Consider the following 22,739-nt stretch of genomic DNA (forward strand, 5'->3'; position numbering starts at 1 on the left):
GGGGACCTGTTGATCTGCAGTCAAATGCTCTACCACTGAGCTACACCCCCTTTTGTGTATGTTGATTCTATTGTAAAACCCTTTTTGGGTTTAAAACATTGCTCAAGAAAATTGTAGAAGAACAAAAAATGCTCAGAAGAAGTAAGGGACTCTGATCAGGGGGTGGGGCCCAGAGCTGAACTCGGGACTTCTTGATCTGCAGTCAAATGCTCTACCAATGAGCTACACCACCTGGCAATGCTGCAAATTTGTTTGTACAAAATATGCTTGGGGTTTCAAAAATAGAAGAATAATTTTAAAGCTCAGAAAAAGTGGTGGATCCTGAAGAGGGTACAGAGTTGAACTAGGGACCTCTTGATCTGCAGTCAAAGGGTCATCCACTGAGCTACACCCCCTGATAAAGATATAAATTCAATTAGACATAACACGATTTGCGTATAAAACACGGCTCAATAAAATTGGAAAAGCTCAGGAAACCATCGGAAAAAGTGGAGCACTCAGATGAGGGGGCGCCAGAGTTGAATTGGGGACCTTTTTATCTGTAGTGAAATGCTCTACCAGTGAGCTGCAAACACAATCCAAAAACCTTGTTTCATCATACAAAATATGTTTTAGGTTTTGAACATTGCTTTTTAAAACTTGTATGTATTGGTATTGACCACAAAAGGACAAAAGGAAAACTTATGAGAGTAACCAGAAATGAAGTAGAGACTTCTTGTTCGGCAGTCAAACGATCCACCACTGAGCAACACGCCTGTCCGATATTACAAATTTGTTTAATTGTACAAATGGCATTTGTGATTTTGAACAACACTAAAAAGAGTTGTACAAGTTGATACTTTGTTCAAAGGAAGTGGAGGAACCTGATGAGGGGGCACCCAGAGTTGAACTGGGGACCTCTTGATCTGCAGTCAAATGCTCTACCACTGAGCTACACCCCCTGTTAAATGTAGCAATTCAATTTTACATAACACGATTTGCGTATAAAACATGGCTCAATAAAATTGGAGAAGCTCAGGAAACCATCGGAAAAAGTGGAGCACTCAGATGAGGTGGCGCCTAGAGTTGAATTGGGGACCTTTTTACCTGCAGTCAAATGCTCTACCAGTGAGCTGCAAACCCTGTCCAAAAAACCTTGTTTCATTGTACAAATTATGTTTTAGGTTTTGAACATTGCTCATTAAAACATGTATATATTGGAATTGACCACAAAAGGTAAAGAGGAAAACTAATGACATTTGAAGTGGACACTTCTTGTTCTGCAGTCAAATGTTCTACCAGTGAGCAACACACCTGCCTGATATTACAAATGTGTTCAATTGTACAAATAGCATTTGTGGTTTTGCACAACGCTAATGAGAGTCGTATAAGTTGAGACTTTGTTCACAGAAGGTGAAGGAACCTGATGAGGGGGCACCCAGAGTTGAACTGGGGACCTGTTGATCTGCAGTCAAATGCTCTATCACTGAGCTACACCCCCTTTTAAGTATGTTGATTGTATTATAAAAACACTTTTTGGTTTTAAAACATTGCTCAAAAAAAAAGTAGAAGAACAAAAAATGCTCAGAAGAAGTAGGGGATTCTGATTAGGGGGTGGCGCCCAGAGCTGAACTCGGGACTTCTTGATCTGCAGTCAAATGCTCTACCAATGAGCTACACCACCTAGCAATGTTGCTAATTTGTTTGTACAAAATATGCTTGGGGTTTAAAAAATTGCTCAAGAAAATGTTTAAAACTCAGAAAAAGTGGTGGATCCTGAAGAGGGTCCAGAGTTGAACTAGGGACCTCTTGATCTGCAGTCAAAGGGTCCTCCACTGAGCTACACCCCCTGATGAAGATAATAATTCAATTAGACATAACACAATTTGGGTATAAAACATGGCTCAATAAGATTGGAGAAGCTCAGGAAACCATCGGAAAAAGTGGAGGACTCTGATGAGGGGGCGCCCAGATTTGAACTGGGGACCTTTTTACCCGCAGTCAAACGCTCCACCACTGAGCAACACGCCTGTCCGATATTACAAATTTGTTTAATGTACAAATGGAATTTGTGATTTTGATTAACACTTAAAAGAGTTGTACAAGTTGAGACTTTGTTCAAAGGAAATGGAGGAACCTGATGAGGGGGCGCCCTGAGTTGAACTGGGGACCTCTTGATCTGCAGTCAAATGCTCTACCACTGAGCTACACCCCCTGTTAAGTAAGCTGATTCCATTATACAAAGCACTTTTTGGGTTTAAAACATTGCTCAAGTAATTTGTAGAAAATCCGAAAACACTCGGAAGAAGTAGAGGACTCTGATTAGTGGGTGGCACCCAGAGCTGGACTCGGGACTTCTTGATCTGCAGTGAAATGCTCTACCAATGAGCTACACCACCTGGCAATGTTGCAGATTTCTCTGTAGAAAACATGCTTGGGGTTTAAAAAATTGCTCAAGAATTATTTTCTTTAAAGCTCAGAAAAAGTGGCAGACCCTGAAGAGGGGACACCCAGAGTTGAACTGGGGACCTCTTGATCTGCAGTCAAATGCTCTACCACTGAGCTACACCCCCTGTCAAGCATAGTAATTCAATTATACATAACACGATTTGCGTATAAAACACGGCTCAATAAAATTGGAAAAGCTCAGGAAACCATCGGAAAAAGTGGAGCACTCTGATGAGGGGGCGCCCATAGTTCAATTGGGGACCTTTTTACCTGCAGTCAAATGCTCTACCAGTGAGCTGCAAACACTGTCCAAAAACCTTGTTTCATCGTACAAAATATGTTTTAGGTTTTGAACATTGCTCATTAAAACGTGTATATATTGGAATTGACCACAAAAGGTAAAGAGGAAAACTTATAAAACTAACGACATTTGAAGTGGACACTTCTTGTTCTGCAGTCAAATGTTCTACCAGTGAGCAACACACCTGTCTGATTTTACAAATGTGTTCAATTGTACAAATAGCATTTGTGGTTTTGCACAACGCTAATGAGAGTCGTATAAGTTGAGACTTTGTTCACAGAAGGTGAAGGAACCTGTTGAGGGGGCACCCAGAGTTGAACTGGGGACCTGTTGATCTGCAGTCAAATGCTCTACCACTGAGCTACACCCCCTTTTGTGTATGTTGATTCTATTGTAAAACACTTTTTGGGTTTAAAACATTGCTCAAGAAAATTGTAGAAGAACAAAAAATGCTCAGAAGAAGTAAGGGACTCTGATCAGGGGGTGGGGCCCAGAGCTGAACTCGGGACTTCTTGATCTGCAGTCAAATGCTCTACCAATGAGCTACACCACCTGGCAATGTTGCAAATTTGTTTGTACAAAATATGCTTGGGGTTTCAAAAATAGAAGAATATTTTTAAAGCTCAGAAAAAGTGGTGGATCCTGAAGAGGGTCCAGAGTTGAACTAGGGACCTCTTGATCTGCAGTCAAAGGGTCCTCCACTGAGCTACACCCCCTGATAAAGATATAAATTCAATTAGACATAACACGATTTGCGTATAAAACACGGCTCAATAAAATTGGAAAAGCTCAGGAAACCATCGGAAAAAGTGGAGCACTCAGATGAGGGGACGCCCAGAGTTGAATTGGGGACCTTTTTATCTGTAGTGAAATGCTCTACCAGTGAGCTGCAAACACAATCCAAAAACCTTGTTTCATCATACAAAATATGTTTTAGGTTTTGAACATTGCTTTTTAAAACTTGTATGTATTGGTATTGACCACAAAAGGACAAAAGGAAAACTTATGAGAGTAACCAGAAATGAAGTAGAGACTTCTTGTTCGGCAGTCAAACGATCCACCACTGAGCAACACGCCTGTCCGATATTACAAATTTGTTTAATTGTACAAATGGCATTTGTGATTTTGAACAACACTAAAAAGAGTTGTACAAGTTGATACTTTGTTCAAAGGAAGTGGAGGAACCTGATGAGGGGGCGCCCAGAGTTGAACTGGGGACCTCTTGATCTGCAGTCAAATGCTCTACCACTGAGCTACACCCCCTGTTAAACGTATTAATTCAATTTTACATAACACGATGTGCGTATAAAACACGGCTCAATAAAATTGGAGAAGCTCAGGAAACCATCGGAAAAAGTGGAGCACTCTGATGAGGGGGCGCCCAGAGTTGAATTGGGGACCTTTTTACCTGCAGTCAAATGCTCTACCAGTGAGCTGCAAACCCTGTCCAAAAACCTTGTTTCATCGTACAAATTATGTTTTAGGTTTTGAACATTGCTCATTAAAACATGTATATATTGGAATTGACCACAAAAGGTAAAGAGGAAAACTAACTACATTTGAAGTGGACACTTCTTGTTCTGCAGTCAAATGTTCTACCAGTGAGCAACACACCTGTCTGATATTACAAATGTGTTCAATTGTACAAATAGCATTTGTGGTTTTGCACAACGCTAATGAGAGTCTGATGAGGGGAAAAAGTGTAGGACTCTGATGAGGGGGCGCCCAGATTTGAACTGGGGACCTTCTTACCCGCAGTCAAACGCTCCACCACTGAGCAACACGCCTATCCGATATTACAAATTTGTTTAATTGTACAAATGGCATTTGTGATTTTGAACAACACTAAAATGAGTTGTACAAGTTGAGACTTTGTTCAAAGGGAGTGGAGTAGGGATGTGCGTATCGATCCTGTGGTATCGATATATCGATACTCACACGCTGCTCATTTGGCATCACTTTTCTGAAAAAAGTATCGATATAAACCAAAAAACGGCGTGTGGGGGGTGCAAGCATCACTTTCAGATGTTTTTGATGACTTACTTAACTTACTATGTGCTGGGACAGCCCTGTACCTGGCAGAGTATAGAGCTGGCCCAGTCACGTGACAGGAGACAGCGAATGAGCGTCGTCAACGTGCAACACACACACAGCCAGCCGACAGCGATGCAGCCAGGAATATCCAGTGTTGTCCAATTGTTGCCTTAAAACAGGCATTGTTTTGTTTTTGTTTTTAGTAATGTTTACTGAATATTTTTGTTTAAATGATTATCCTAAATTCAAATAATTTCCACACAGGGGAATTTACTGTTAGTTGAAAATAGGGATGATACTCGAAACCGGTTTTCCCGGTTATTCGATAAGAAAAGAACCGAGTCCTCGGACTCGAATCCCTTTTTGAGAACCGGTACTCGTTACCGAGACCACTATAGTAAAGAAAAGAGTTGGTTCTTCATTCGAATCCCTCGGAACGAATCCCGTCCCGACCAGAAATGCTCCGTGTGACATCACAAGAAATCAGTCACGTAGCTCAGTCATTAGGCGCAGATAGCAAAAGCAGGAAAAAAATGGTCGGGAAAAAGCGTTCCAAGGTGTAATAAAGTTCAAAACAAAAGGTATAATCCAATGAATAACTTTACTGAGAGATTTGAGCAGGGTACAAACACATGAAGAACACTTTTACGACCCACCGGAAACATAGCAACCAGGCTAGCAACGCACCTCCTTTACGGCAGCTGTCGCAACGTTCTTAAAGCAACCGCAGCACATACATATATATACAACACATCTCCTTTTTTTAACTTTTGTTTTTCTTTCCTTGTAAACAAAACAAAATCACACTGTATATGTGTTGTCTGTCTAATTATAAATAATGCAGACGAGGCGTGTTGGCTGAGTTCTTGACGTTTACTTTCACGGGTGACGACATGCAACACTTTTCGGGGCTACCGCGCATGCTCGTCACTCCCGTTGCATGATGGGTAGTGTAGTTGTTATATTCCCTAGCTCATAACATCTTTCCCCCTATAAAGAAATAATGTTAACTCAATAAAGTGTATTTCTTTTTTTAGCTTTAACTTTTCATTTTTTAGCATTGTAACCACATTTGCAAACAACTTTTCTCTTCATAGAATTTTCTTTCAATAAAGAAATAAAGTGCAAAAATGTCAAAGCATCATAACAAACAGTTATGTCAAATAGCAGCAGAAGTGCACTTTTTGGAGAGCTGTATAATTTCCAGTTTTGTGCCCAAGGGACTGATTTTATTTAACACTATAGTATTATTTATACACCTATAGTGATCACAGAGACAGGTTGTTTTTGTGATACTGTATATATTTGTTTTTCTGATAAATCCCACTTAATATCCTTTTGGGTAACAACAGTCAATATTTATTTATTTTATTTTATTTTTTTAGGGGGGTAACAGTCAATATTTATTTATTTTTTAGATTAAATTGTTTTCTTATATAATAAAAGTGAGCTTTTGTTAAACCAAATATTTTGGTTTTTTTTTCCATATACAACAACCTATCTGGACTCGATAAGAGAATCGATAAGGAATCGGTTCGATAAGAGGATTCGATAATAGACTCGAACTCGATAATTTCTTATCAAACATCATCCCTAGTTGAAAATAGCTTGAGTATTTAAAACAAGATAAGAAAGAGATACAATTTGGAGATTCTTCATCTTTGCATTACAGTTTTATTTTTTTCCAAGAAAATCTTGAATATATGATTGAATGTGATTTTCGTTTTAATCTGTAACATGATTTCTTACGTTTCGAAAACATTAGCCTATTTCATATTTCATTAATTGCTAATTATATCACAAACTTTAAAAAATAACTGTAGCTTCTTGCAATTCGGATTTGACTGTTAATTGGAAAGCCCTAATATTTAATTATTATTATATATAATATATAGTTATTATTATATATAATATTTAATTTATTTTTCATATTTATGTTATTTATTTTAATTTTACTTTTATTATATATTGACCATAATACATCTGGTATAAATGGTCTGTAGTTGTCTTGTGATTTGTCTTAAATAATAACAATAGTAATAATATTTTTGACTGACAAAAAATTGCCAATAAGAAATTATTGGTATCGGTATCGGTATCGATGAAAATGCGAGAAAAAGTATCGGTATCGTATCGAATCCTAAAAGTGTGGTATCGCCCATCCCTAGAGTGGAGGAACCTGATGAGGGGGCACCCAGAGTTGAACTGGGGACCTCTTGATCTGCAGTCAAATGCTCTACCACTGAGCTACACCCCCTTTTAAGTATTTTGATTACATTATACAAAACACTTTTTGGGTTTAAAACATTGCTCAAGTAATTTGTATAAAATTAGAAAACACTTGGAAGAAGTAGAGGACTCTGATTAGGGGGTGGCACCCAGAGCTGGAGTCAGGACTTCTTGATCTGCAGTGAAATGCTCTACCAATGAGCTACACCACCTGGCAATGTTGCAGATTTGTCTGTAGAAAACATGCTTGGGGTTTAAAAAATTGCTCAAGAATTATTTTTTTTTAAAGCTCAGAAAAAGTGGTGGAACCTAAAGAGGGGGCACCCAGAGTTGAACTGGGGACCTCTTGATCTGCAGTCAAATGCTCTACCACTGAGCTACACCCCCTGTCAAGCATAGTAATGCAATTATACATAACACGATTTGCGTATAAAACACGGCTCAATAAAATTGGAAAAGCTCAGGAAACCATCGGAAAAAGTGGAGCACTCTGATGGGGGGGCGCCCATAGTTCAATTGGGGACCTTTTTACCTGCAGTCAAATGCTCTACCAGTGAGCTGTAAACCCTGTCCAAAAACCTTGTTTCATCGTACAAAATATGTTTTAGGTTTTGAACATTGCTCATTAAAACGTGTATATATTGGAATTGACCACAAAAGGTAAAGAGGAAAACTTATAAAACTAACTACATTTGAAGTGGACACTTCTTGTTCTGCAGTCAAATGTTCTACCAGTGAGCAACACACCTGTCTGATATTACAAATGTGTTCAATTGTACAAATAGCATTTGTGGTTTTGCACAACGCTAATGAGAGTCGTATAAGTTGAGACTTTGTTCACAGAAGGTGAAGGAACCTGTTGAGGGGGCACCCAGAGTTGAACTGGGGACCTGTTGATCTGCAGTCAAATGCTCTACCACTGAGCTACACCCCCTTTTGTGTATGTTGATTCTATTGTAAAACACTTTTTGGGTTTAAAACATTGCTCAAGAAAATTGTAGAAGAACAAAAAATGCTCAGAAGTAAGGGACTCTGATTAGAGGGTGGGGCACAGAGCTGAACTCGGGACTTCTTGATCTGCAGTCAAATGCTCTACCAGAGCTACACCACCTGGCAATGTTGCAAATTTGTTTGTACAAAATATGCTTGGCGTTTCAAAAATAGAAGAATATTTTTAAAGCTCAGAAAAAGTGGTGGATCCTGAAGAGGGTCCAGAGTTGAACTAGGGACCTCTTGATCTGCAGTTAAAGGGTCCTCCACTGAGCTACACCCCCTGATAAAGATCTAAATTCAATTAGAAATAACACGATTTGCGTATAAAACATGGCTCAATAAAATTGGAGAAGCTCAGGAAACCATCGGAAAAAGTGGAGCACTCAGATGAGGGGGCGCCAGAGTTGAATTGGGGACCTTTTTATCTGTAGTGAAATGCTCTACCAGTGAGCTGCAAACACAATCCAAAAGCCTTGTTTCATCATACAAAATATGTTTTAGGTTTTGAACATTGCTTTTTAAACTTGTATGTATTGGTATCGACCACAAAAGGACAAAAGGAAAACTTATGAGAGTAACCAGAAATGAAGTAGAGACTTCTTGTTCGGCAGTCAAACGATCCACCACTGAGCAACACGCCTGTCCGATATTACAAATTTGTTTAATTGTACAAATGGCATTTGTGATTTTGAACAATACTAAAAAGAGTTGTACAAGTTGATACTTTGTTCAAAGGAAGTGGAGGAACCTGATGAGGGGGCGCCCAGAGTTGAACTGGGGACCTCTTGATCTGCAGTCAAATGCTCTACCACTGAGCTACACCCCCTGTTAAACATACTAATTCAATTTTACATAACACGATTTGCGTATAAAACATGGCTCAATAAAATTGGAGAAGCTCAGGAAACCATCGGAAAAAGTGGAGCACTCTGATGAGGGGGCGCCTAGAGTTGAATTGGGGACCTTTTTACCTGCAGTCAAATGCTCTACCAGTGAGCTGCAAACCCTGTCCAAAAACCTTGTTTCATCGTACAAATTATGTTTTAGGTTTTGAACATTGCTCATTAAAACATGTATATATTGGAATTGACCACAAAAGGTAAAGAGGAAAACTAACTACATTTGAAGTGGACACTTCTTGTTCTGCAGTCAAATGTTCTACCAGTGAGCAACACACCTGTCTGATATTACAAATGTGTTCAATTGTACAAATAGCATTTGTGGTTTTGCACAACGCTAATGAGAGTCTGATGAGGGGAAAAAGTGTAGGACTCTGATGAGGGGGCGCCCAGATTTGAACTGGGGACCTTCTTACCCGCAGTCAAACGCTCCACCACTGAGCAACACGCCTATCCGATATTACAAATTTGTTTAATTGTACAAATGGCATTTGTGATTTTGAACAACACTAAAATGAGTTGTACAAGTTGAGACTTTGTTCAACGGGAGTGGAGGAACCTGATGAGGGGGCACCCAGAGTTGAACTGGGGACCTCTTGATCTGCAGTCAAATGCTCTACCACTGAGCTACACCCCCTTTTAAGTATGTTGATTACATTATACAAAACACTTTTTGGGTTTAAAACATTGCTCAAGTAATTTGTATAAAATTAGAAAACACTTGGAAGAAGTAGAGGACTCTGATTAGAGGGTGGCACCCAGAGCTGGAGTCAGGACTTCTTGATCTGCAGTGAAATGCTCTACCAATGAGCTACACCACCTGGCAATGTTGCAGATTTGTCTGTAGAAAACATGCTTGGGGTTTAAAAAATTGCTCAAGAATTATTTTTTTTTAAAGCTCAGAAAAAGTGGTGGACCCTAAAGAGGGGGCACCCAGAGTTGAACTGGGGACCTCTTGATCTGCAGTCAAATGCTCTACCACTGAGCTACACCCCCTGTCAAGCATAGTAATGCAATTATACATAACACGATTTGCGTATAAAACACGGCTCAATAAAATTGGAAAAGCTCAGGAAACCATCGGAAAAAGTGGAGCACTCTGATGAGGGGGTGCCCATAGTTCAATTGGGGACCTTTTTACCTGCAGTCAAATGCTCTACCAGTGAGCTGCAAACACTGTCCAAAAACCTTGTTTCATCGTACAAAATATGTTTTAGGTTTTGAACATTGCTTATTAAAACGTGTATATATTGGAATTGACCACAAAAGGTAAAGAGGAAAACTTATAAAACTAACTACATTTGAAGTGGACACTTGTTCTGCAGTCAAATGTTCTACCAGTGAGCAACACACCTGTCTGATATTACAAATGTGTTCAATTGTGCAAATAGCATTTGTGGTTTTGCACAACGCTAATGAGAGTCGTATAAGTTGAGACTTTGTTCACAGAAAGTGAAGGAACCTGTTGAGGGGGCACCCAGAGTTGAACTGGGGACCTGTTGATCTGCAGTCAAATGCTCTACCACTGAGCTACACCCCCTTTTAAGTATGTTGATTCTATTATAAAAACACTTTTTGGTTTTAAAACATTGCTAAAAAAAAAAGTAGAAGAACAAAAAATGCTCAGAAGAAGTAGGGGATTCTGATTAGGGGGTGGCGCCCAGAGCTGAACTCGGGACTTCTTGATCTGCAGTCAAATGCTCTTCCAATGAGCTACACCACCTGGCAATGTTGCAAATTTGTTTGTACAAAATATGCTTGGGGTTTAAAAAAATTGCTCAAGAAAATTTTTAAAACTCAGAAAAAGTGGTGGATCCTGAAGAGGGTCCAGAGTTGAACTAGGGACCTCTTGATCTGCAGTCAAAGGGTCCTCCATTGAGCTACACCCCCTGATAAAGATAATAATTCAATTAGACATAACACAATTTGGGTATAAAACATGGCTCAATAAGATTGGAGAAGCTCAGGAAACCATCGGAAAAAGTAGAGGACTCTGATGAGGGGGCACCCAGATTTGAACTGGGGACCTTTTTACCCGCAGTCAAACGCTCCACCACGGAGCAACACGCCTGTCCGATATTACAAATTTGTTTAATTGTACAAATGGCATTTGTGATTTTGAACAACACTAAAATGAGTTGTACAAGTTGAGACTTTGTTCAAAGGGAATGGAGGAACCTGATGAGGGGGCACCCAGAGTTGAACTGGGGACCTCTTGATCTGCAGTCAAATGCTCTACCACTGAGCTACACCCCCTTTTAAGTATGTTGATTACATTATACAAAACACTTTTTGGGTTTAAAACATTGCTCAAGTAATTTGTATAAAATTAGAAAACACTTGGAAGAAGTAGAGGACTCTGATTAGGGGGTGGCACCCAGAGCTGGAGTCAGGACTTCTTGATCTGCAGTGAAATGCTCTACCAATGAGCTACACCACCTGGCAATGTTGCAGATTTGTCTGTAGAAAACATGCTTGGGGTTTAAAAAATTGCTCAAGAATTATTTTTTTTTAAAGCTCAGAAAAAGTGGTGGACCCTAAAGAGGGGGCACCCAGAGTTGAACTGGGGACCTCTTGATCTGCAGTCAAATGCTCTACCACTGAGCTACACCCCCTGTCAAGCATTGTGCAATTATACATAACACGATTTGCGTATAAAACACGGCTCAATAAAATTGGAAAAGCTCAGGAAACCATCGGAAAAAGTGGAGCACTCTGATGAGGGGGCGCCCATAGTTCAATTGGGGACCTTTTTACCTGCAGTCAAATGCTCTACCAGTGAGCTGCAAACACTGTCCAAAAACCTTGTTTCATCGTACAAAATATGTTTTAGGTTTTGAACATTGCTCATTAAAACGTGTATATATTGGAATTGACCACAAAAGGTAAAGAGGAAAACTTATAAAACTAACTACATTTGAAGTGGACACTTCTTGTTCTGCAGTCAAATGTTCTACCAGTGAGCAACACACCTGTCTGATATTACAAATGTGTTCAATTGTACAAATAGCATTTGTGGTTTTGCACAACGCTAATGAGAGTCATATAAGTTGAGACTTTGTTCACAGAAGGTGAAGGAACCTGTTGAGGGGGCACCCAGAGTTGAACTGGGGACCTGTTGATCTGCAGTCAAATGCTCTACCACTGAGCTACACCCCCTTTTGTGTATGTTGATTCTATTGTAAAACACTTTTTGGGTTTAAAACATTGCTCAAAAAAATTGTAGAAGAACAAAAAATGCTCAGAAGAAGTAAGGGACTCTGATTAGGGGATGGGGCCCAGAGCTGAACTCGGGACTTCTTGATCTGCAGTCAAATGCTCTACCAATGAGCTACACCACCTGGCAATGTTGCAAATTTGTTTGTACAAAATATGCTTGGGGTTTCAAAAATAGAAGAATATTTTTAAAGCTCAGAAAAAGTGGTGGATCCTGAAGAGGGTCCAGAGTTGAACTAGGGACCTCTTGATCTGCAGTTAAAGGGTCCTCCACTTATGTCTAATTTAATTTATATTTTTATCAGGGGGTGTAGCTGCTACACCCCCTGATAAAAATATAAATTAAATTAGACATAACACGATTTGCATATAAAACATGGCTCAATAAAATTGGAGAAGCTCAGGAAACCATCGGAAAAAGTGGAGCACTCAGATGAGGGGGCGCCAGAGTTGAATTGGGGACCTTTTTATCTGTAGTGAAATGCTCTACCAGTGAGCTGCAAACACAATCCAAAAGCCTTGTTTCATCATACAAAATATGTTTTAGGTTTTGAACATTGCTTTTTAAAACTTGTATGTATTGGTATCGACCACAAAAGGACAAAAGGAAAACTTATGAGAGTAACCAGAAATGAAGTAGGGACTTCTTGTTCGGCAGTCAAACGATCCACCACTGAGCAACACGCCTGTCCGATATTACAAATTTGTTTAATTGTACAAATGGCATTTGTGATTTTGAACAATACTAAAAAGAGTTGTACAAGTTGATACTTTGTTCAAAGGAAGTGGAGGAACCTGATGAGGGGGCGCCCAGAGTTGAACTGGGGACCTCTTGATCTGCAGTCAAATGCTCTACCACTGAGCTACACCCCCTGTTAAACATAGTAATTCAATTTTACATAACACGATTTGCGTATAAAACATGGCTCAATAAAATTGGAGAAGCTCAGGAAACCATCGGGAAAAGTGGAGCACTCTGATGAGGGGGCGCCTAGAGTTGAATTGGGGACCTTTTTACCTGCAGTCAAATGCTCTACCAGTGAGCTGCAAACCCTGTCCAAAAACCTTGTTTCATCGTACAAATTATGTTTTAGGTTTTGAACATTGCTCATTAAAACATGTATATATTGGAATTGACCACAAAAGGTAAAGAGGAAAACTAACTACATTTGAAGTGGACACTTCTTGTTCTGCAGTCAAATGTTCTACCAGTGAGCAACACACCTGTCTGATATTACAAATGTGTTCAATTGTACAAATAGCATTTGTGGTTTTGCACAACGCTAATGAGAGTCTGATGAGGGGAAAAAGTGTAGGACTCTGATGAGGGGGCGCCCAGATTTGAACTGGGGACCTTCTTACCCGCAGTCAAACGCTCCACCACTGAGCAACACGCCTATCCGATATTACAAATTTGTTTAATTGTACAAATGGCATTTGTGATTTTGAACAACACTAAAATGAGTTGTACAAGTTGAGACTTTGTTCAACGGGAGTGGAGGAACCTGATGAGGGGGCACCCAGAGTTGAACTGGGGACCTCTTGATCTGCAGTCAAATGCTCTACCACTGAGCTACACCCCCTTTTAAGTATGTTGATTACATTATACAAAACACTTTTTGGGTTTAAAACATTGCTCAAGTAATTTGTATAAAATTAGAAAACACTTGGAAGAAGTAGAGGACTCTGATTAGGGGGTGGCACCCAGAGCTGGAGTCAGGACTTCTTGATCTGCAGTGAAATGCTCTACCAATGAGCTACACCACCTGGCAATGTTGCAGATTTGTCTGTAGAAAACATGCTTGGGGTTTAAAAAATTGCTCAAGAATTATTTTTTTTTAAAGCTCAGAAAAAGTGGTGGACCCTAAAGAGGGGGCACCCAGAGTTGAACTGGGGACCTCTTGATCTGCAGTCAAATGCTCTACCACTGAGCTACACCCCCTGTCAAGCATAGTAATGCAATTATACATAACACGATTTGCGTATAAAACACGGCTCAATAAAATTGGAAAAGCTCAGGAAACCATCGGAAAAAGTGGAGCACTCTGATGAGGGGGTGCCCATAGTTCAATTGGGGACCTTTTTACCTGCAGTCAAATGCTCTACCAGTGAGCTGCAAACACTGTCCAAAAACCTTGTTTCATCGTACAAAATATGTTTTAGGTTTTGAACATTGCTTATTAAAACGTGTATATATTGGAATTGACCACAAAAGGTAAAGAGGAAAACTTATAAAACTAACTACATTTGAAGTGGACACTTGTTCTGCAGTCAAATGTTCTACCAGTGAGCAACACACCTGTCTGATATTACAAATGTGTTCAATTGTGCAAATAGCATTTGTGGTTTTGCACAACGCTAATGAGAGTCGTATAAGTTGAGACTTTGTTCACAGAAAGTGAAGGAACCTGTTGAGGGGGCACCCAGAGTTGAACTGGGGACCTGTTGATCTGCAGTCAAATGCTCTACCACTGAGCTACACCCCCTTTTAAGTATGTTGATTCTATTATAAAAACACTTTTTGGTTTTAAAACATTGCTCAAAAAAAAAGTAGAAGAACAAAAAATGCTCAGAAGAAGTAGGGGATTCTGATTAGGGGGTGGCGCCCAGAGCTGAACTCGGGACTTCTTGATCTGCAGTCAAATGCTCTACCAATGAGCTACACCACCTAGCAATGTTGCAAATTTGTTTGTACAAAATATGCTTGGGGTTTAAAAAAATTGCTCAAGAAAATTTTTAAAACTCAGAAAAAGTGGTGGATCCTGAAGAGGGTCCAGAGTTGAACTAGGGACCTCTTGATCTGCAGTCAAAGGGTCCTCCATTGAGCTACACCCCCTGATAAAGATAATAATTCAATTAGACATAACACAATTTGGGTATAAAACATGGCTCAATAAGATTGGAGAAGCTCAGGAAACCATCGGAAAAAGTAGAGGACTCTGATGAGGGGGCACCCAGATTTGAACTGGGGACCTTTTTACCCACAGTCAAACGCTCCACCACGGAGCAACACGCCTGTCCGATATTACAAATTTGTTTAATTGTACAAATGGAATTTGTGATTTTGAACAACACTAAAATGAGTTGTACAAGTTGAGACTTTGTTCAAAGGGAATGGAGGAACCTGATGAGGGGGCACCCAGAGTTGAACTGGGGACCTCTTGATCTGCAGTCAAATGCTCTACCACTGAGCTACACCCCCTTTTAAGTATGTTGACTACATTATACAAAACACTTTTTGGGTTCAAAACATTGCTTAAGTAATTTGTATAAAATTAGAAAACACTCGGAAGAAGTAGAGGACTCTGATTAGGGGGTGGCACCCAGAGCTGGACTCGGGACTTCTTGATCTGCAGTGAAATGCTCTACCAATGAGCTACACCACCTGGCAATGTTGCAGATTTGTCTGTAGAAAACATGCTTGGGGTTTAAAAAATTGCTCAAGAATTATATTTTTTAAAGCTCAGAAAAAGTGGCAGACCCTGAAGAGGGGACACCCAGAGTTGAACTGGGGACCTCTTGATCTGCGGTCAAATGCTCTACCACTGAGCTACACCCCCTGTCAAGCATTGTAATGCAATTATACATAACACGATTTGCGTATAAAACACGGCTCAATAAAATTGGAAAAGCTCAGGAAACCATCGGAAAAAGTGGAGCACTCTGATGAGGGGGCGCCCATAGTTCAATTGGGGACCTTTTTACCTGCAGTCAAATGCTCTACCAGTGAGCTGCAAACCCTGTCCAAAAACCTTGTTTCATCGTACAAAATATGTTTTAGGTTTTGAACATTGCTCATTAAAACGTGTATATATTGGAATTGACCACAAAAGGTAAAGAGGAAAACTTATAAAACTAACTACATTTGAAGTGGACACTTCTTGTTCTGCAGTCAAATGTTCTACCTGTGAGCAACACACCTGTCTGATATTACAAATGTGTTCAATTGTACAAATAGCATTTGTGGTTTTGCACAACGCTAATGAGAGTCGTATAAGTTGAGACTTTGTTCACAGAAGGTGAAGGAACCTGTTGAGGGGGCACCCAGAGTTGAACTGGGGACCTGTTGATCTGCAGTCAAATGCTCTACCACTGAGCTACACCCCCTTTTGTGTATGTTGATTCTATTGTAAAACACTTTTTGGGTTTAAAACATTGCTCAAGAAAATTGTAGAAGAACAAAAAATGCTCAGAAGAAGTAAGGGACTCTGATTAGGGGGTGGGGCACAGAGCTGAACTCGGGACTTCTTGATCTGCAGTCAAATGCTCTACCAATGAGCTACACCACCTGGCAATGTTGCAAATTTGTTTGTACAAAATATGCTTGGGGTTTCAAAAATAGAAGAATATTTTTAAAGCTCAGAAAAAGTGGTGGATCCTGAAGAGGGTCCAGAGTTGAACTAGGGACCTCTTGATCTGCAGTTAAAGGGTCCTCCACTGAGCTACACCCCCTGATAAAAATATAAATTCAATTAGACATAACACGATTTGCGTATAAAACATGGCTCAATAAAATTGGAGAAGCTCAGGAAACCATCGGAAAAAGTGGAGCACTCAGATGAGGGGGCGCCAGAGTTGAATTGGGGACCTTTTTATCTGTAGTGAAATGCTCTACCAGTGAGCTGCAAACACAATCCAAAAGCCTTGTTTCATCATACAAAATATGTTTTAGGTTTTGAACATTGCTTTTTAAAACTTGTATGTATTGGTATCGACCACAAAAGGACAAAAGGAAAACTTATGAGAGTAACCAGAAATGAAGTAGAGACTTCTTGTTCGGCAGTCAAACGATCCACCACTGAGCAACACGCCTGTCCGATATTACAAATTTGTTTAATTGTACAAATGGCATTTGTGATTTTGAACAACACTAAAAAGAGCTGTACAAGTTGATACTTTGTTCAAAGGAAGTGGAGGAACCTGATGAGGGGGCACCCAGAGTTGAACTGGGGACCTCTTGATCTGCAGTCAAATGCTCTACCACTGAGCTACACCCCCTGTTAAACATAGTAATTCAATTTTACATAACACGATTTGCGTATAAAACATGGCTCAATAAAATTGGAGAAGCTCAGGAAACCATCGGAAAAAGTGGAGCACTCTGATGAGGGGGCGCCTACAGTTGAATTGGGGACCTTTTTACCTGCAGTCAAATGCTCTACCAGTGAGCTGCAAACCCTGTCCAAAAACCTTGTTTCATCGTACAAATTATGTTTTAGGTTTTGAACATTGCTCATTAAAACATGTATATATTGGAATTGACCACAAAAGGTAAAGAGGAAAACTAACTACATTTGAAGTGGACACTTCTTGTTCTGCAGTCAAATAGCATTTGTGGTTTTGCACAACGCTAATGAGAGACTGATGAGGGGAAAAAAGTGTAGGACTCTGATGAGGGGGCGCCCAGATTTGAACTGGGGACCTTCTTACCCGCAGTCAAACGCTCCACCACTGAGCAACACGCCTATCCGATATTACAAATTTGTTTAATTGTACAAATGGCATTTGTGATTTTGAACAACACTAAAATGAGTTGTACAAGTTGAGACTTTGTTCAAAGGGAGTGGAGGAACCTGATGAGGGGGCACCCAGAGTTGAACTGGGGACCTCTTGATCTGCAGTCAAATGCTCTACCACTGAGCTACACCCCCTTTTAAGTATGTTGATTACATTATACAAAACACTTTTTGGGTTTAAAACATTGCTCAAGTAATTTGTATAAAATTAGAAAACACTTGGAAGAAGTAGAGGACTCTGATTAGGGGGTGGCACCCAGAGCTGGAGTCAGGACTTCCTGATCTGCAGTGAAATGCTCTACCAATGAGCTACACCACCTGGCAATGTTGCAGATTTGTCTGTAGAAAACATGCTTGGGGTTTAAAAAATTGCTCAAGAATTATTTTTTTTTAAAGCTCAGAAAAAGTGGTGGACCCTAAAGAGGGGGCACCCAGAGTTGAACTGGGGACCTCTTGATCTGCAGTCAAATGCTCTACCACTGAGCTACACCCCCTGTCAAGCATAGTAATGCAATTATACATAACACGATTTGCGTATAAAACACGGCTCAATAAAATTGGAAAAGCTCAGGAAACCATCGGAAAAAGTGGAGCACTCTGATGAGGGGGTGCCTAGAGTTGAATTGGGGACCTTTTTACCTGCAGTCAAATGCTCTACCAGTGAGCTGCAAACACTGTCCAAAAACCTTGTTTCATCGTACAAAATATGTTTTAGGTTTTGAACATTGCTCATTAAAACGTGTATATATTGGAATCGACCACAAAAGGTAAAGAGGAAAACTTATAAAACTAACTACATTTGAAATGGACACTTGTTCTGCAGTCAAATGTTCTACCAGTGAGCAACACACCTGTCTGATATTACAAATGTGTTCAATAGTACAAATAGCATTTGTGGTTTTGCACAACGCTAATGAGAGTCGTATAAGTTGAGACTTTGTTCACAGAAGGTGAAGGAACCTGTTGAGGGGGCACCCAGAGTTGAACTGGGGACCTGTTGATCTGCAGTCAAATGCTCTACCACTGAGCTACACCCCCTTTTGTGTATGTTGATTCTATTGTAAAACACTTTTTGGGTTTAAAACATTGCTCAAGAAAATTGTAGAAGAACAAAAAATGCTCAGAAGAAGTAAGGGACTCTGATTAGGGGGTGGGGCCCAGAGCTGAACTCGGGACTTCTTGATCTGCAGTCAAATGCTCTACCAATGAGCTACACCACCTGGCAATGTTGCAAATTTGTTTGTACAAAATATGCTTCGGGTTTCAAAAAAAGAAGAATATTTTTAAAGCTCAGAAAAAGTGGTGGATCCTGAAGAGGGTCCAGAGTTGAACTAGGGACCTCTTGATCTGCAGTCAAAGGGTCCTCCACTGAGCTACACCCCCTGATAAAGATATAAATTCAATTAGACATAACACGATTTGCGTATAAAACATGGCTCAATAAAATTGGAGAAGCTCAGGAAACCATCGGAAAAAGTGGAGCACTCAGATGAGGGGGCGCCAGAGTTGAATTGGGGACCTTTTTATCTGTAGTGAAATGCTCTACCAGTGAGCTGCAAACACAATCCAAAAACCTTGTTTCATCATACAAAATATGTTTTAGGTTTTGAACATTGCTTTTTAAAACTTGTATGTATTGGTATCGACCACAAAAGGACAAAAGGAAAACTTATGAGAGTAACCAGAAATGAAGTAGAGACTTCTTGTTCGGCAGTCAAACGCTCCACCACTGAGCAACACGCCTGTCCGATATTACAAATTTGTTTAATTGTACAAATGTCATTTGTGATTTTGAACAACACTAAAAAGAGTTGTACAAGTTGATACTTTGTTCAAAGGAAGTGGAGGAACCTGATGAGGGGGCGCCCAGAGTTGAACTGGGGACCTCTTGATCTGCAGTCAAATGCTCTACCACTGAGCTACACCCCCTGTTAAACATAGTAATTCAATTTTACATAACACGATTTGCGTATAAAACATGGCTCAATAAAATTGGAGAAGCTCAGGAAACCATCGGAAAAAGTGGAGCACTCTGATGAGGGGGCGCCTAGAGTTGAATTGGGGACCTTTTTACCTGCAGTCAAATGCTCTACCAGTGAGCTGCAAACCCTGTCCAAAAACCTTGTTTCATTGTACAAATTATGTTTTAGGTTTTGAACATTGCTCATTAAAACATGTTTATATTGGAATTGACCACAAAAGGTAAAGAGGAAAACTAACTACATTTGAAGTGGACACTTTTTGTTCTGCAGTCAAATGTTCTACCAGTGAGCAACACACCTGTCTAATATTACAAATGTGTTCAATTGTACAAATAGCATTTGTGGTTTTGCACAACGCGAATGAGAGTCATATAAGTTGAGTCTTTGTTCACAGAAGGTGAAGGAACCTGATGAGGGGGCACCCAGAATTGAACTGGGGACCTGTTGATCTGCAGTCAAATGCTCTACCACTGAGCTACACCCCCTTTTAAGTATGTTGATTCTATTATAAAAACACTTTTTGGTTTTAAAACATTGCTCAAAAAAAAAGTAGAAGAACAAAAAATGCTCAGAAGAAGTAGGGGATTCTGATTAGGGGGTGGCGCCCAGAGCTGAACTCAGGACTTCTTGATCTGCAGTCAAATGCTCTACCAATGAGCTACACCACCTAGCAATGTTGCAAATTTGTTTGTACAAAATATGCTTGGGGTTTAAAAAATTGCTCAAGAAAATTTTTAAAACTCAGAAAAAGTGGTGGATCCTGAAGAGGGTCCAGAGTTGAACTAGGGACCTCTTGATCTGCAGTCAAAGGGTCCTCCATTGAGCTACACCCCCTGATAAAGATAATAATTCAATTAGACATAACACAATTTGGGTATAAAACATGGCTCAATAAGATTGGAGAAGCTCAGGAAACCATCGGAAAAAGTGGAGGACTCTGATGAGGGGGCGCCCAGATTTGAACTGGGGACCTTTTTACCCGCAGTAAAACGCTACACCACTGAGCAACACGCCTGTCCGATATTACAAATTTGTTTAATGTACAAATGGAATTTGTGATTTTGATTAACACTGAAAAGAGTTGTACAAGTTGAGACTTTGTTCAAAGGAAATGGAGGAACCTGATGAGGGGGCACCCAGAGTTGAACCGGGGACCTTTTGATCTGCAGTCAAAAGCTCTACCACTGACCTACACCCCCTGTTAAGTAAGCTGATTCCATTATACAAAGCACTTTTTGGGTTTAAAACATTGCTCAAGTAATTTGTAGAAAATCCGAAAACACTCGGAAGAAGTAGAGGACTCTGATTAGGGGGTGGCACCCAGAGCTGGACTCGGGACTTCTTGATCTGCAGTGAAATGCTCTACCAATGAGCTACACCACCTGGCAATATTGCAGATTTCTCTGTAGAAAACATGCTTGGGGTTTAAAAAATTGCTCAAGAATTATTTTTTTTAAAGCTCAGAAAAAGTGGCAGACCCTGAAGAGGGGACACCCAGAGTTGAACTGGGGACCTCTTGATCTGCGGTCAAATGCTCTACCACTGAGCTACACCTCCTGTTCAGCAGAGTAATTCAATTATACATAACACGATTTGCGTATAAAACACGGCTCAATAAAATTGGAGAAGCTCAGGAAACCATCGGAAAAAGTGGAGCACTCTGATGAGGGGGCGCCCAGAGTTGAATTGGGGACCTTTTTACCTGCAGTCAAATGCTCTACCAGTGAGCTGCAAACCCTGTCTGAAAATCTTGTTTCATCGTACAAATTATGTTTTAGGTTTTGAACATTGCTCATTAAAACATGTATATATTGGAATTGACCACAAAAGGTAAAAAGGAAAACTTATAAAACTAATGACATTTGAAGTGGACACTTCTTGTTCTGCAGTCAAATGTTCTACCAGTGAGCAACACACCTGTCTGATATTACAAATGTGTTCAATTGTACAAATAGCATTTGTGGTTTTGCACAACGCTAATGAGAGTCTGATGAGGGGAAAAAGTGTAGGACTCTGATGAGGGGGCGCCCAGATTTGAACTGGGGACCTTCTTACCCGCAGTCAAACGCTCCACCACTGAGCAACACGCCTATCCAATATTACAAATTTGTTTAATTGTACAAATGGCATTTGTGATTTTGAACAACCCCAAAAAGAGTTGTACAAGTTGATACTTTGTTCAAAGGTAGTGGAGGAACCTGATGAGGGGGCGCCCAGAGTTGAACTGGGGACCTCTTGATCTGCAGTCAAATGCTCTACCACTGAGCTACACCCCCTTTTAAGTATGTTGACTACATTATACAAAACACTTTTTGGGTTTAAAACATTGCTCAAGTAATTTGTATAAAATTAGAAAACACTTGGAAGAAGTAGAGGACTCTGATTAGGGGGTGGCACCCAGAGCTGGAGTCAGGACTTCTTGATCTGCAGTGAAATGCTCTACCAATGAGCTACACCACCTGGCAATGTTGCAGATTTGTCTGTAGAAAACATGCTTGGGGTTTAAAAAATTGCTCAAGAATTATTTTTTTTTAAAGCTCAGAAAAAGTGGTGGACCCTAAAGAGGGGGCACCCAGAGTTGAACTGGGGACCTCTTGATCTGCAGTCAAATGCTCTACCACTGAGCTACACCCCCTGTCAAGCGTAGTAATGCAATTATACATAACACGATTTGCGTAGAAAACACGGCTCAATAAAATTGGAAAAGCTCAGGAAACCATTGGAAAAAGTGGAGCACTCTGATGAGGGGGCACCCATAGTTCAATTGGGGACCTTTTTACCTGCAGTCAAATGCTCTACCAGTGAGCTGCAAACACTGTCCAAAAACCTTGTTTCATCGTACAAAATATGTTTTAGGTTTTGAACATTGCTCATTAAAACGTGTATATATTGGAATTGACCACAAAATGTAAAGAGGAAAACTTATAAAACTAACTACATTTGAAGTGGACACTTCTTGTTCTGCAGTCAAATGTTCTACCAGTGAGCAACACACCTGTCTGATATTACAAATATGTTCAATTGTACAAATAGCATTTGTGGTTTTGCACAACGCTAATGAGAGTCTGATGAGGGGAAAAAGTGTAGGACTCTGATGAGGGGGCACCCAGATTTGAACTGGGGACCTTCTTACCCGCAGCCA

General features: G+C 40.2%; 22 non-coding genes across 22 annotated transcripts; all 22 read right to left on the bottom strand.

Moving 5' to 3' along the window:
• Positions 1 to 869: 869 nt before the first annotated feature.
• On the bottom strand, positions 870 to 941 carry trnac-gca (transfer RNA cysteine (anticodon GCA)). The gene has a single exon. It is a non-coding gene; the product is annotated as a tRNA-Cys (tRNA).
• Positions 942 to 2,480: 1,539 nt separating this feature from the next.
• On the bottom strand, positions 2,481 to 2,552 carry trnac-gca (transfer RNA cysteine (anticodon GCA)). Its single transcript has one exon. It is a non-coding gene; the product is annotated as a tRNA-Cys (tRNA).
• A 1,367-nt stretch (positions 2,553 to 3,919) lies between these two features.
• Positions 3,920 to 3,991, bottom strand: trnac-gca (transfer RNA cysteine (anticodon GCA)). Its single transcript has one exon. It is a non-coding gene; the product is annotated as a tRNA-Cys (tRNA).
• A 2,956-nt stretch (positions 3,992 to 6,947) lies between these two features.
• trnac-gca (transfer RNA cysteine (anticodon GCA)) lies at positions 6,948 to 7,019 on the bottom strand. Its single transcript has one exon. It is a non-coding gene; the product is annotated as a tRNA-Cys (tRNA).
• Positions 7,020 to 7,306: 287 nt separating this feature from the next.
• On the bottom strand, positions 7,307 to 7,378 carry trnac-gca (transfer RNA cysteine (anticodon GCA)). Its single transcript has one exon. It is a non-coding gene; the product is annotated as a tRNA-Cys (tRNA).
• A 1,360-nt stretch (positions 7,379 to 8,738) lies between these two features.
• On the bottom strand, positions 8,739 to 8,810 carry trnac-gca (transfer RNA cysteine (anticodon GCA)). Its single transcript has one exon. It is a non-coding gene; the product is annotated as a tRNA-Cys (tRNA).
• A 638-nt stretch (positions 8,811 to 9,448) lies between these two features.
• On the bottom strand, positions 9,449 to 9,520 carry trnac-gca (transfer RNA cysteine (anticodon GCA)). Its single transcript has one exon. It is a non-coding gene; the product is annotated as a tRNA-Cys (tRNA).
• A 287-nt stretch (positions 9,521 to 9,807) lies between these two features.
• Positions 9,808 to 9,879, bottom strand: trnac-gca (transfer RNA cysteine (anticodon GCA)). Its single transcript has one exon. It is a non-coding gene; the product is annotated as a tRNA-Cys (tRNA).
• Positions 9,880 to 11,067: 1,188 nt separating this feature from the next.
• On the bottom strand, positions 11,068 to 11,139 carry trnac-gca (transfer RNA cysteine (anticodon GCA)). The gene has a single exon. It is a non-coding gene; the product is annotated as a tRNA-Cys (tRNA).
• A 287-nt stretch (positions 11,140 to 11,426) lies between these two features.
• On the bottom strand, positions 11,427 to 11,498 carry trnac-gca (transfer RNA cysteine (anticodon GCA)). The gene has a single exon. It is a non-coding gene; the product is annotated as a tRNA-Cys (tRNA).
• Positions 11,499 to 12,900: 1,402 nt separating this feature from the next.
• On the bottom strand, positions 12,901 to 12,972 carry trnac-gca (transfer RNA cysteine (anticodon GCA)). Its single transcript has one exon. It is a non-coding gene; the product is annotated as a tRNA-Cys (tRNA).
• Positions 12,973 to 13,610: 638 nt separating this feature from the next.
• Positions 13,611 to 13,682, bottom strand: trnac-gca (transfer RNA cysteine (anticodon GCA)). Its single transcript has one exon. It is a non-coding gene; the product is annotated as a tRNA-Cys (tRNA).
• Positions 13,683 to 13,969: 287 nt separating this feature from the next.
• On the bottom strand, positions 13,970 to 14,041 carry trnac-gca (transfer RNA cysteine (anticodon GCA)). The gene has a single exon. It is a non-coding gene; the product is annotated as a tRNA-Cys (tRNA).
• Positions 14,042 to 15,229: 1,188 nt separating this feature from the next.
• On the bottom strand, positions 15,230 to 15,301 carry trnac-gca (transfer RNA cysteine (anticodon GCA)). The gene has a single exon. It is a non-coding gene; the product is annotated as a tRNA-Cys (tRNA).
• Positions 15,302 to 15,587: 286 nt separating this feature from the next.
• Positions 15,588 to 15,659, bottom strand: trnac-gca (transfer RNA cysteine (anticodon GCA)). The gene has a single exon. It is a non-coding gene; the product is annotated as a tRNA-Cys (tRNA).
• A 1,366-nt stretch (positions 15,660 to 17,025) lies between these two features.
• On the bottom strand, positions 17,026 to 17,097 carry trnac-gca (transfer RNA cysteine (anticodon GCA)). Its single transcript has one exon. It is a non-coding gene; the product is annotated as a tRNA-Cys (tRNA).
• A 581-nt stretch (positions 17,098 to 17,678) lies between these two features.
• trnac-gca (transfer RNA cysteine (anticodon GCA)) lies at positions 17,679 to 17,750 on the bottom strand. Its single transcript has one exon. It is a non-coding gene; the product is annotated as a tRNA-Cys (tRNA).
• Positions 17,751 to 18,037: 287 nt separating this feature from the next.
• Positions 18,038 to 18,109, bottom strand: trnac-gca (transfer RNA cysteine (anticodon GCA)). The gene has a single exon. It is a non-coding gene; the product is annotated as a tRNA-Cys (tRNA).
• Positions 18,110 to 19,472: 1,363 nt separating this feature from the next.
• trnac-gca (transfer RNA cysteine (anticodon GCA)) lies at positions 19,473 to 19,544 on the bottom strand. Its single transcript has one exon. It is a non-coding gene; the product is annotated as a tRNA-Cys (tRNA).
• A 466-nt stretch (positions 19,545 to 20,010) lies between these two features.
• On the bottom strand, positions 20,011 to 20,082 carry trnac-gca (transfer RNA cysteine (anticodon GCA)). The gene has a single exon. It is a non-coding gene; the product is annotated as a tRNA-Cys (tRNA).
• A 1,719-nt stretch (positions 20,083 to 21,801) lies between these two features.
• trnac-gca (transfer RNA cysteine (anticodon GCA)) lies at positions 21,802 to 21,873 on the bottom strand. The gene has a single exon. It is a non-coding gene; the product is annotated as a tRNA-Cys (tRNA).
• A 287-nt stretch (positions 21,874 to 22,160) lies between these two features.
• trnac-gca (transfer RNA cysteine (anticodon GCA)) lies at positions 22,161 to 22,232 on the bottom strand. Its single transcript has one exon. It is a non-coding gene; the product is annotated as a tRNA-Cys (tRNA).
• Positions 22,233 to 22,739: the final 507 nt, after the last annotated feature.

This window comes from Entelurus aequoreus, linkage group LG22 (assembly GCF_033978785.1).
Source record: "Entelurus aequoreus isolate RoL-2023_Sb linkage group LG22, RoL_Eaeq_v1.1, whole genome shotgun sequence".
NCBI lineage: Eukaryota > Metazoa > Chordata > Actinopteri > Syngnathiformes > Syngnathidae > Entelurus > Entelurus aequoreus.